Genomic DNA, 13,738 nt, shown 5'->3' on the forward strand with positions numbered 1-13,738 from the left:
AAGCTCCTGCTTTCCTAGCAAAATGACAGACACGGCTGGCTTTTTCCAACATCCTGCCCGGATGTAGCTCTGCTGCTGAAGCCGGCACAGTAACGTAACATTAAGTCCTCTGACAGCCCTGACCATCTCCTTCTATATTTCACGTTACACGAAATAATCCTTCATCGCTTAAACCGATGTTAATTAGCTATTCTGTTACCTGCAATAAAAAGCATTTCATGCTGATACATGACCTCACATATCTGAGAACAGGTAAGTCAGGATCCTCAAAGGGACAAGAATTCTAATGCGGGAGTTGCACAATTCCGATTGGGTGAACTCGATTTCTCTTCCTTCTCCTTCCTCGTTTCAGGACCCCTCAAAGCTGATATCCATATGGGTAATAAGGACTTACAGAGTCAGGGAGGCTAAACTCGGGATTTGCACTCAACAGGACAGCGCCCTGGGCGTCCTCCATGGTCCTCCCCGCCCCCCTCTAGTCCTCCCCCCCAGTCCTCCCCCCCAGGTCAAAGAGCAGACGCGGAGTGTGCACTGCTGTGTTTGTAGTGTCACCACCCTTGTGTGATGAATCCCAGTGAAGTTCTGAGTGGTTTAAAAGTTGGGGAATAATCCTTTTCAAACCTCTTATAATTGCTATTAAATCATAAACTTCCTGTCATTAATAAAACTAAGGACCAGTTGGTGGTGGTGGTGGCCCTTTTTCAGAGTCAGTCAGTGGAGTAGCACTAAAACCTCATGCGTCACATGGATGTTTGACAGAATCGGTGTTCGTCCAGGGACAACTGTATGCCTGCTGGACCCGCCCTAAGGGGTCAAGCTCCTCAATTTTTGTGTTTCTTGTGCTAAACCAGCAACTCTAGATAATGAAGAGCCCCGATAACTTTTCCATTCACTTATAAAATCCGGTAGATGCCCCAGAAATATCTTGGGACATTCATTCAAAATTTAAAACTATATATATATTACTCAGTCATAAAAAAGAATGAAATTCTGCCATTTGCAGCAACTTGGATGGGCCTAGAGATTATTATGCTTAGTGATATGTCAGTGAAAGATAAATACTGTATGATATCACTGAAACAAACAAATATATATGCAAAACAGAAACAGACTCACAGACATAGAAAACAAACTAGTGGTTACCAAAGAGGAGAGGGAAGGGTGAGGGAAAATTAGGGGTATGGGATTAAGACATACAAGCTACTATGTATAAAATAGAGAAGCAACAAGGATATATTGTATAGCACAGGGAATTATAGCCATTATCCCTTAATAACTTCTTTTAATGGAGTAAAAGCATCACAATGCTGTATACCTGAATCTAATATAACATTGTAAATCCACTATACTTCCATTGTTTTTAAATGCCATAATATTGAAACATCCTGGAAGGAGGAAAGCTATCTTTGAGCGTCTCCTGTACTTTGCCTGAATGAGAAATAAACTTTTGTTTCTTAAAATAATTTGTTTAAACCACAGACTATACATAAAGGCAGCTCTGGCTTTGCCCTCCCCAGCTCTATGTATAACTTAATACCTACTCATCAAGTCCAATACTGAGAACTAACAAACTGCTACAATGGATTCAACTACTGTAGGCTCCTATTCTGAGTGCAAGGGTCTATGCACATTCATCATTTTCCTGATTCTTCCTCATCACTACAGTGCAAGGCGAGGGGGATGGATAAAGTCTCTAAGTTTTACATGCCATATCATTAACTGATCACTCTCTAATGAGATTTCATGAGTCCTAGACTTAATCATCTTCCTGAGACCTCTCGAAAAGTCTACAGAAATTCAATTCAAATAATTGTTGAGCATCGTGGAGAAAACAGGCGTTTTATTCATCAGTGAGCAGACAACCCGCCTGGGTCAAGAGTTACATTTACAGTCCCCTTCTACTCCTCAGAACCAGAGATTTTCTGAAGTCAAAGTTCCTGGATCTGGGCTTCTGCTCAGCCTCTAACGCCCCATAGGCATTTGCTTTCAGAATAGGAAGAGGGTGGATTGCCAGATCTTTGGCACTCCCTGCTGGCCACATTATTGGGCCACCACTATTCAAAGGTTGAGAATTGTTCCAATGGGTGCCAGCACTGTTCAAATGCCTCTTTAGCTGGATGAGCAATTCTGGCGTTATCTCCTCACGGATTATCCCTTTGGGAAGTTCCAATCTAAGCACATAATCCAGCAGTTAAGCCACTGAGACCCAACACTTCCAATCTCTATCAGGAGAGATGCTGAGATGCTTCTTATAAAATGAATCCCGGGCTCTTAAGAATGCTCTCTGTAACCACCGAGTTTCAAGTTTCCTCTGTTTTCCCAGCCACCACCACCAAGTAACCAGCAGCCACCATGAATGGACAGCAGCTAAGCAACCCACCTAAGTTTACTTTGTCAGCTCCGGGAGAAAACTCGGCTCCTGGGCACCTGCGCCATTCCCCCCTTGTTCCTAATGGTTCCATCCTTCTAAGGTGTAAGTCCTACGGACCTGCCCCTGTTCCAACTAGCCAGGTAAAGGTGGAGCCCTACTCAGCAGAGTCCTGAGAACTCCATACAATCAGCTCTCGTTGGGGGAAAGGGTGCCACGGAAGAATCTCCCTGACTCTAACTTCTGAAGGCCTGTAGATCTGCCCTCACATTACTGGGGGGGAATTCACTCTAAACTGCTAACGCATAAACGGTGAGTTTCATATCTAGAGAGAGAGGTACAGCACAGGGTTATAAAAACACCAATTTTCTCCTTAGGGACAGTTAGGATTTGGAGTACCCTAATCAGGAATTCACATTGCAGAGTTAGAGAACTAGCACATCAAGATTATGATGGAAATATACATCCAAAGGTTTGTTAAGGGATACAAGGAAAGAAATCATTGGTGAAACTGATGTCTTCAAGATATGTGCCTAGTTACAGGCTCTGTGGAGCCCAAGACACTTTGAATGAATGAACAGAATTCCGATAACCTGGCACTCCGGTGTTGTTGGCAGCGCTCGAGAACCCCTCCACTTCTAGAAGACTTGGTGGGGCGACCTGACAACCAGGTTGGAAGAACATGTGTCTTCCACAGAGCGCATCTGTCATGCGTGGCGTCTAGGGGACACTGAGGCACTGCCTGTAGCCCTCTTCAGGACTCGGAGTGTGCCAGGAGACCCCTCTACTGTCAGCCTTCTTTCAGAACTGCCTCAGTGGAAGAGCTCCCGCTTGCCCACCATCACACCCCTTCCACGAGGGGAGTCCTTACTCAGTAACCGGTCAGTGTATGTGTACAAGTCCCTGGCCCCCTTTCCTCAACTTGGGACACTTCTGCAGGATGATCCCAGCTCCGGAGCAACCTCAAGTGACTGCCTCCCAGCCCAGCTTATCTCTCGGGCCCCTCCTGCTTCAACGGGTCCAAAGAACCCTCTATAAAGAACATCCTGCACAACAATCTCCATGTCCCAGGGAACCCACCCCGCTACAGTTGAGTCAGTAGTGGTCTACTGGCACTGGACCCTCCCCCCCTCAAAATGCGACGAGTTAGGACTCCTGGTAAGAGCGAGAGACAGAGGGGTTCCTGTATAAGGTAGCAGAGCAACTGTTAAAACTTTTACCTGTGATGAACTGGGATGGGATGGTGCTGTGTACCCTGCCAGGCATCGTGTCAGAAATACAGAGTAAATGGTAACTATACCAATAGTTGAATCAGGTGGCAGTTGCTAAAGGCAGTGGACTTTGACAACAGATGAAGCGTCTGGGACTGCTTAATCAGCAATTGGTCTCTAAGCGTGAAGGCTTAGGGCTTCCTAAGTAGAATAAAAACACTCATCTCCTACAGCCAGAAGGATACCAAGTATATTTATTGCAAGTATCTTTTTTCCCCACTGTAGGGCTTGCATTTTTATTTTCTTAATGGTATCTTTTGAATTGACTCCTGATTTCCTTGTCCTATCTTTGTCTAGCCTAAGACTGTGAAGATTTTATCCTACATTTTCTTATAAAATTTTTAGTTTTAGTGTTTATATTGAGGTCTGTGATTCATTTTATTTTTTTCATATTTTATTTTTATTAACATAGCCCCAGTAAACGTTCCTGCTAGAGGACCACAGATATAATCAAGTGCCATTCTTCCTTTTGGGACAAGGACAGTGAAACCCACGTATGAGCCCTGAACATGCCCAAAGCCACATGTTACCTTGAGGTTTGAGCCCACTCTGAATCTGACTTCATTTCTCACCTTGACTGCATAGTTTACAGACCCCCATTGATGAAGACAGCAATACGCCGTCCAATATGGCAAAGGTGGTTCAGAAAGACAAATATCATATGATATCGCTTATATGAAGAATCCAAAAAGAACTGATACAAATGAACTTATTTATAAAACAGAAACAGATTCACAGACTTACAGTTACCAAAGGGGAAAGGTGAGGGGGAGAGATAAATTGGGAGTTTTGGGTTGACATATACACACTACCATATACAAAGCAGATAGCCAACAAGGTCCTACTGTACAGCACAGGGAACTCTGCTCAGTATTCTGCAACAACCTAAATGGGAAAAGAATGTGAAAAAGAATAGATACATGCATATGTATAACTGAATCACCCTGCCGCACACCTGAAAGCAACACAACATTGTAAATCAACCACACCCCAGTATAAAATAAAAATTAAAAAAAAAAAAAGGAAGCCTTCCCTGAATTAATGTACTAACTTTGGATGAGCATTCTTCAGGGCAATGTCTTTCTAAAGAGACCTAATACAAAAGTCATTTAAACAATGTGTGGCTCTCTTGACCAAAATTCAATGTTGGTAAAATCCTATTTTGTTTTCATAGCACAGTCCTAGAGATAGTTTCAAAGTTCTATTAAAGCAGTTGCTTAACTGCATTGAGTAGTAGGGTCTCTTACTGTGGAGAGTTGAGATAAAAGAAGCAAAAGTAGAAGCCAAGTGCTGATGTGACTATAGCGGTGACCACAGGCTCCACAAGGGCAGAAAGCTTACTTATTTTATTTACCACAGCAAACCCAGTATTAAAAGTGTGATTCATTTCCATTTCATTTTTGTGGATGGTGTAAAATAAGGATCAAAGTTACATTTTTTTCTGTATGGATATCCAGTTGTCCCAATACCATTTTTTAAAAACACTACCTTTTTCACCTTTGAATTACCTTGGATACTTTGTCAAAAATCAATTGACTCTACATAGGTAGACCTATTTCTGAGTTTGTTATTATGTTCCATTGATCCATATTCCAACGTTATGCCAGTACCAGTCAGGATTACTTTGCTTAATAGTAAGTCTTGAAATTAGACAGTGTTAACTGTCCAACTTTGTTCTTCTCTGTCAAAGTTATGTTGGCTATTCTAGACCTTTTGCATTTCCATAGATACTTTTTAAAATCAGACGATCAGGGGCTTCCCTGGTGGCACAGTGGTTAAGAATCCACCTGCCAATGCAGGGGACATGGGTTTGAGCCCTGGTCCAGGAAGATCCCACATGCCGCGGAGTAACTAAGCCCGTGCGCCACAACTACTGAGCCTGCACTCTAGAGCCTGCGAGCCACAATTACTGAGCCCGCGTGCTGCAACTACTGAGCCCACATACCACAACTACTGAGCCCGCGTTCCTAGAGCCTGTGCTCCACCACAAGAGAAGCCACCGCAATGAGAAGCCCGCGCACCACGATGAAGAGTAGCCCCCACTCACCGCAACTAGAGAAAGACCACGCGCAGCAACAAAGACCGAACGCGGCCAAAAATTAAATAAATAAATAAAGTCAGACAATCAATTTCTAAACACAAGTGCTGGGAATTTGATTAGTATTGCACTGAATCAATGTAAAAATGAACGGTGACTGACATGTTAGTATTTAGTCTTCCAGTCAATGAACACAGTACATCTCTCCATTCATTTAGGTCTCCTTTAATCTCTCTAAGCAACATTTTGTAGTTTTTAGTGTGAGATCGTACACACATTTTGGTAAACTTATCACCGTCGACATGTTTGCTGATGCTATTGTAAAAGAGTTGCTCATATACTGACCTTGCAACTGCCACCTTGCTGAATTCATTTATTATTTTTCCATTTCTTTTTTTTGCAGATTAAGATTTTCTGGTATAATGTTATAAGTCATAATTCTAGTTATTACTTTAAAATGTATATCTCAGAAATAACTAAATTTCCTTGTCAATTGCATTATTATGAACTTTCATCAAATCTTTAACCGTGGTCATTTTTAAATCTTTTGTCATTTACAGACAGTTCTGGGTGTACTCTGATGAGTTTGCAAAAATGTTCCTATGAAAGGGTTTCATCTTCAAGGAATTCATGGAAAAGACTCTGACAAGTACAGGTTTCTGGTAACTCACTATACTGCTGAACTGAGTGAATAAGCATTTTCAGAACTCTAATGGAAAACTGATGAATTCATAAAAGTGCTAACAAAAGATCAAGATGAAAAAAAAAATTAATTACATGGGACTGAGTGAACTGATGAGGATGATTATAATTTTTGTGACTTTCTGTTTGAATTAAAAAAAAAATCCCCCCCCCAAAAAAAGATTTTCTCCCTATATATCTATTCAAATTTAAACATTCACTTGTAGTTCTTTTTCAAATACTTATTTACTTATTTATCTTAGGCTGCGTTGGGTCTTCGTCACTGCGCGCGGGCTTTCTCTTGTTGCGGAGCACGGGCTCTAGGCGCGCGGGCTTCAGTAGTTGTGGCACACGGGCTCAGTAGCTGTGGCTCACGGGCTCTAGAGCAGAGGCTCAGTAGTCGTGGTGCACGGACTTAGTTGCTCCACGGCACGTGGGATCTTCCCGGAACAGGGCTCGAATCCGTGTCCCCTGCATTGGCAGGCAGATTCTTAACCACTGCGTCACCAGGGAAACCTCAATTGTATTTTAAAGAAACTTTTTTTAAATAAGAAGAATCTTTTACATTTAGCCACATATTTACCAGTTCTGATCATCTTTATTCCTTTATGCACGTCCAGGTTTCCATATGGTATCATCTTCCTTTTGCTTAATGTACTTCCTTTAACACTTTTTATAGTGCAGGTCTACAGGAAGCAGAGTCTCTCCAATTTGTTTGCCTGAAAACATCTATTTTATATACATTTTGAGCAGTTTTTGCTAAAGATTAATAGATTGATGCCTAATCTTATTCTCAGCAATTTAAAGATTGTTCCCCTATCTTCTAGATTGCATACTTTCTGATGAGAAATCTGTGAAAGCAGAAGAAAATTGTTGATTATAACAAACGTTACTACAGCCCCAGCTGAAACACTGATTGTTTTGAGAGCCTCTGAGCCAGAGGGCCCAGCTAAACTGCACTTAGGTTACTGACCACACAGAAATTGTGAGATAATACATGTAAGACATAAACGCCACTAAGTTTTGGGGTAATCTGTTATGCAACAATAGATATCTAATTCAAAGAATATCCTAAAAACTTCCACAAACAAAAATCAGTTACAGGCAGAGCACCCAGAAAAAAAGCATCGGACATCTTAACAGCTGCTTTCAAAATTGTGAGAGAAAATTTATTTCAATATACAATTTGGACCAGACAAATTATTAATCAAATGTCAGGGTAAAATACATCATCAGACATGTAGGGACTGAAAAAATTTGTCTCCCATGTACCCTTCCTCAGTAAGTTACTGGAGGATGTGTTCCACCAAAACAAGAAAATAAAGCAGTTGAGGAAGGCATAGGATTCAAGAAAAAGTGCATCCAAACCAAGACAGAGGCAAAGAGAATTCCAAGAAGAAAAGTAAAATGCAAACCCAAGATGGTAACTATGTGCTAGGCTAGAACAACCATCCACTCTAGACTAGGACAGCTGCAGAAATGTGTGCCAGAATAGGAGGCAAATCCCCAAATACACAGTTTTAAAAGTTGAAAAGGGTTGCCTCTGGGTAACAAGTGAGAAAGAGAGATGGCGGTGAGCTCACATCTCACCAACCTTTAGGGAAATTCTATCTCAATCACTATTGGGACATCCTGACACCCACCGTTTCCCCAAATGTAATTTATTTTCTCGATCACATAAATGATGTGTCCATGAGAAGTGCTTGCTTCATGCAGAATTACTCCTAAGCATTCAAACATTGTTCATAGACCTCCATCTCTCTTTTACCAGATCTTTGCTCTGCTTTATTCTGCATTCACTTCTCTCTCAGGTAAGCATTCTCTTAAAGGTACTATTTCTTCACTGCTCTAGAAAATTCCCTAAACTGAGACTCACCGAATCAATCATTATGGCCAAGAGAAAGAGAATATGATGATTAGGCAGGCCTGGAGACCCTAGCAAATAAAAAGAACCCCTTAACCACTGGAACTTATGGAGAAGTTAGTGCCCCAAATGACTAAATTGTGCTAACACTCCAAGTGGCTCAGACATGCCTGCTGGTTACCCTGTGATAGTTCTCCCCTTCCCAGGAGTAGCGTAAGAACTGATTTCTTATAATCCTGAAGGACTACCCACGGGTGGAGGGCACAGTTGGAAGGGGCTGTTATTAGAGCAGCAGTCTTTAGAATCCTCTCCCGCACCCCAAACTATAAGCATGAAACAGCACGAGGGTGCCAGAGGACTGAACGTCATCACAGCTGAACGTAGGACTTAGACGCACTAGGGTAGTTTTTACCTCTGTGCCCCCCTTATTGCCCTGGGTTTGCCAGAGACAGGTCCCCTGGAGAGTGTAGAGGACATCTGTCACCTTTTGGCTGCACAATATCTAGACCTTCCTAACAACACATCGGTTTCCTTTTTTTAATTAATTTTTACTGGAGTATGGTTGCTTTACAATGTTGTGTTAGTTTCTGTTGTACAGCAGAGTGAATCAGCTATACATATACCTATATCCCCTCTTTTTTAGATTTCCTTCCCACAGAGCACTGAGTAGAGTTCCCTGTGCTCTACAGCAGGTTCTCATTAGTTATCTATTTTATACATAGTAGTGTATGTACGTCAACCCCAATCTCCCAATCCATCCCACCCCGGCTCCCCCCTTGGCAACCATAAGTTTGTTTCTTTTCCTTTTGAGAAATTACTTCTCCCCACAATGTTTCATGGTCTGATTGAAACAGTATATCCAGGTGCCTGCTTCCCACAGAGGGAAGCAAAGCTTCACGTTCTAGTTTTCCGCATGCTGTACCACCAGGAGGGGAGAAAAGTGAACAAAATTGACCTGTGGGCTGCTCCATCCTAAGACTAAAAAAATGACTGAGGGACACTCAGTCCAACAGTTCGTATCTTGGCCCTACTTTTCTGCCCAGACTGGTACAGTGGTTCATGTTTCCTGGTTCTGTAGAAAAGTCTTGGTTCTTGCCCACTTCTGAGCATGGTTCTTCAGGTTCCCACTGAGTCCGTAATCCTGCAAAATCTTTCCAATAAACTTCTTTTTGCTTAAGTTGGTTTCTACTACTTTTGGGAACCTAAGAAGCCTAAGTAATACAGTGGTTAACTGTGGATTGTAATAAATTGAATGAGGCTGTTCCTGCTGTGTCAATGTTATGCCTAATTTTATTTCTGTATTGAAAGATTATCCTAAATCCCCCTAATTTTTGTAAGCTTTTACAAATCCGGCTAATGCAATCTTCTCTCTCCCTGTAACACCACCAAAAGCAATGATAATTTGATGTATACACTCCCCAGTTTGTGTCATAAGGAGGTGCAATGGAATTTAAACTTATGTCCTAGGGCTTTCCTGGTGGCACAGTGGTTAAGAATCCGCCTGCCCATGCAGGAGACATGGGTTAGAGCCCTGGTCCGGGAAGATCCCATATGCCGCGGAGCAACTAAGCCTGTGCACCACAATTCCTGAGCCTGTGCTCTAGAGCCTGGGAGCCACAACTACTGAGCCTGCGTGCCACAACTACTGAAGCCCGTGCGCCTAGAGCCCGTGCTCTGCAACAAGAGAAGCCACCACAATGAGAAGCCTGCACACCACAGCAAAGAGTAGCCCCTGCTCGCCACAACTAGAGAAAGCCAGTGCGCAGCAACGAAGACCCAATGCAGCCAAAAATAAATGATAATAAATAAAATAAATATTTAAAAAAATCTTAAAATAAATAAGCTTATGTCCTAAACTAGATTCAAGTATTATAATTATCTATTACATTGATAATATATTGATTGGGGATCGGTGTACAAACATGGAAAATAGAGTGTAGGGTTAATTATGCAAGAAACAAACCAAACAATAGGAAAGCATAAGTTAAAAGCATTGGAAACATAGAATTGAGCAAGGGACAATACAATCTAAAACCCAGAGCCATTCAAAATGAAGATTTATATGGGCCTTCCCTGGCGGTCCAGTGGTTAGGTCTCGGCGCTTCCACTGCAGCAGGTGAGGGTTCGATCCCTGGTCGGGGAAATAAGATCCCACATGCCACATGGCACGGCCAGAAAACAAAAACAAAAATTGAACAAAATGAAGATTTATAGTAATTTCATATCTTCTACTATGCTTCCCTGACCCTGCTTTTTCTGACTTTAGCTGTTGTTGTTCAAAGTTGGAGCCACGATTCTACTTCACCTGGATCAACACGCTTGCTAACGTGCCAACTCAACACTATTCCTTTTGGTGGAAAACAACACAAGTTACCGCCTGTCTGCTATCTTCTTTGGGGTCATCTGGGACAAATTATTGTGTAGCCACCCCCTTCCTTGGGTTGGGCTGAATGCGGGGGCCAATATGAAGGCAAGTTATTAATAACATCTGGTCATGTAATTGGACATTGTCTGTAGGCGAGAGCTGGGATTACACTCAATTGTGGAAGAGACCACGCTGTTCTTTTTCGGTAATTTGTAAATTAATGGTCTTTGAAATGTGTCAGTGTTAATTGGGACATATAAACCCCAAATCAGCCTCCGGTCGATCAGTCCACTGACAGTTTAAAATTATACAGTAGTGATCTAATACATACAAAAGCCTAAAATCAAATGTTTCTGTGAATAACGGAACATATGCACTTGACCCTTGGACGTCGTGGGGTGAGGGGCACCAACCCCCATGCAGCCAAAACTCCACGTATAACTTTACAGTCATCCCTCCATAGCTGAGGTTCCACGTTCTCGGATTCAACCAACTATGAATCATGTAGTATGGTAGAATGTACTTATTGGAAAAAAATCCACATTTACGTGGACCTGCACATCCAAAACCATGCTATTCAAGGGTCAACTGCATTTAGTAAGTCCTCGCTGGTATCCTGAGTTGAGGCTCCAGGAAATGCTTAGGTAAAGATTCTACTCATTCCTCCCAGAAGCACCCACAACTCCCGTATGACACAGGAACCCCCTTTCACATACTTCATTGTTTCATAGGAGACCCTTGCACACACGCAAAAATAATTCTCAGAAATGTTCTGAGTTGCCCAAGTAAGTGGGTTGCTGAAGTTGCTAAATTAAGTTCCTTGCATTTGTTTCACAAAAAGGTGATTAAAAGAGCAAGCCAAAGATCCAGAGAAGGCCAGGGAGTAAAGCCACTGATGTGTGTATGCTTCTCTATTTCTTCGTTCTGAGTACAGATTAGTAGTAAATGATGGAATCTTAATTTCAAGTCTGAGACCATGATCTTTATTTCCACAAGAATTCAGCATGGTCAGCAGAATTTGTTGCAGCAGGGGGCCTGAGCTCAGCCCTGAGGCTGCAGAATTGACCTTTGTAAGCCTCTGTCTTCCCCTCCCTACCTGCCCTTTGCTGTCTTAGGTCACCACGTAAGGACCCAGTACTCAACTCTGTTGAGTTCAGCAGCCTCTAGTCTCAGGTAAGAATCAGAAATTAAATCTTTTTGTCTACCCTCTGTTTCTCACACACACACACACACACACACACACACACACACACACACACACACACACCTTTTATATCTTTCCTATGACAGCCAATAAAGGGATTTAATATCCTGTTTTCCTTCCTAGGCTAGATTGACACAACATGGGTACCACCATGTTTGAATGTCAGAAAGGATTTTCCAGCTTTCTTCCGCTAGTACCAGCCCATCACAGTGAGTGGTCTGTAAATTCCACAATAGTCACACTAGAGATGACCTCAAATTTTAAGTTCCCCTTTATGAATCCTGGGACTATGATATACTGAAACATCTAAAGGAAAACCAGGAAAATCACCATGACAACCAGACTGATTCACGGTATCACAGAAAGAGGAGACGAGGCTCTGACACACGCTACCAAGAAAGTGGCCAAAACCACACTAAACACGTTGAGAGAAATATTGAGGGGAAGCCCTCCAGAAGGTTCTTTCTCCACCTCCTGCCCAAATAGGACCCACTGAGACTGTACCCCAGGCTCCCCCATCTCAACAAGCCCTAAAGGCCTTTTAATACTTGGGCTCCTCCTCCTCCTCCAGATTCACCTAAAATCATCTTGTGTGGAGTTCCAAGTTTCCTGATGTTCCACTTCCAAACATGTGGGCCAGTGATGCCAGGAGCGTCACTACAGAAGCACTATGTTCTTTATCTCATATAAGATTAAGCTTTAAAGCATTAGCACTGAAATCCTCATGCTATTAAGGAGGCATGCCCTAGAAATAATTAGAACATTTTTTTTTTTGTCCATTAAAGATAGAACAGTTAAGTATTTCAGAATACATGAACATGAAGTAAATCTCTCCTCAGATTAGTCTAGATTGCAGAAGGTCAGGTGAGAAAGGAGTTGTTTGCATTTCAAATTTAAAAGGTCTTAATCTAATAAGAGGCATTGAGAAGACATATATATTTTATATAGATATAAATAGATAAAGAAATCATATTTTTAAAGTCTTAGTCTAATAAGAGACAGTGAGTAAGGCAATTTTTAATCACTAAAAAGAATTACATGTATATATACAAAACTTATCATCTATCTATTCATCCATCCAGACACACATACACAAGACTGTAAGCAATTCTGTTTTTACCAACTTAAAAATTGCCTTACTTCCAAAAAGCACTGGGGTGCTGTAAAACACAACTTTGTCTTTACTCCTTTGGTTGAATGTATATAACTATATATGTATTCGTATAAAGCTAAAATTATAAGAGTGGGTTTTAAGCAAATACACCTAATTTTTTAAAGCATAGTCAAGCTCAAAAAGAAATATAACACCCAAAGACTTCTTAAAATTGGAATTCTACACTGAAATTAAGAATTAGGATAGGCACGTCCCTGGTGATCCAGTGGTTAATACTCTGCGCTCCCAGAATGAACCAAACCTACGTGCTTGTGTTGGAGGGTATCCTGCAGAGGCGAGGGATGGCTGTGGCTCACTGTGGGGACAAGGACACTGGCAGCAGAAGTTCCAGGAAGTACTCCTTGGCATGAGCCCTCCTGGATTCTGCCATTAGCCACACCAAAGAGCCGGGTAGGCGCCAGTGTTGGGTTGCCTCAGGCCAAACAACCAACAGGGAGGGAACCCAGCCCCACCCATCAGCAGACAAGTGGATTAAAGTTTTACTGAGCTCGGCCCACCAGAGCAACACCCAGCTCTACCCACCACCAGTCCCTCCCATCAGGAAACTTGCACAAGCCTCTTAGATAGCCTCATACACCAGAAGGCAGACAGTAGAAGCAAGAAGAACTACAATCCTGCAGCCTGTGGAACGAAAACCACATTCACAGAAAGATAGACAAGATGAAAAGGCAGAGAACTATGTACCAGATGAAGGAACAAGATAAAATCCCAGAAAAACAACTAAATGAAGCAGAGACAGGCAAACTTCCAGAAAAAGAATTCAGAATAATGAT

The sequence above is a fragment of the Balaenoptera borealis genome (genome assembly GCF_965194805.1).
Source record: "Balaenoptera borealis genome assembly, chromosome: 17".
In the NCBI taxonomy this organism is placed as follows: domain Eukaryota; kingdom Metazoa; phylum Chordata; class Mammalia; order Artiodactyla; family Balaenopteridae; genus Balaenoptera; species Balaenoptera borealis.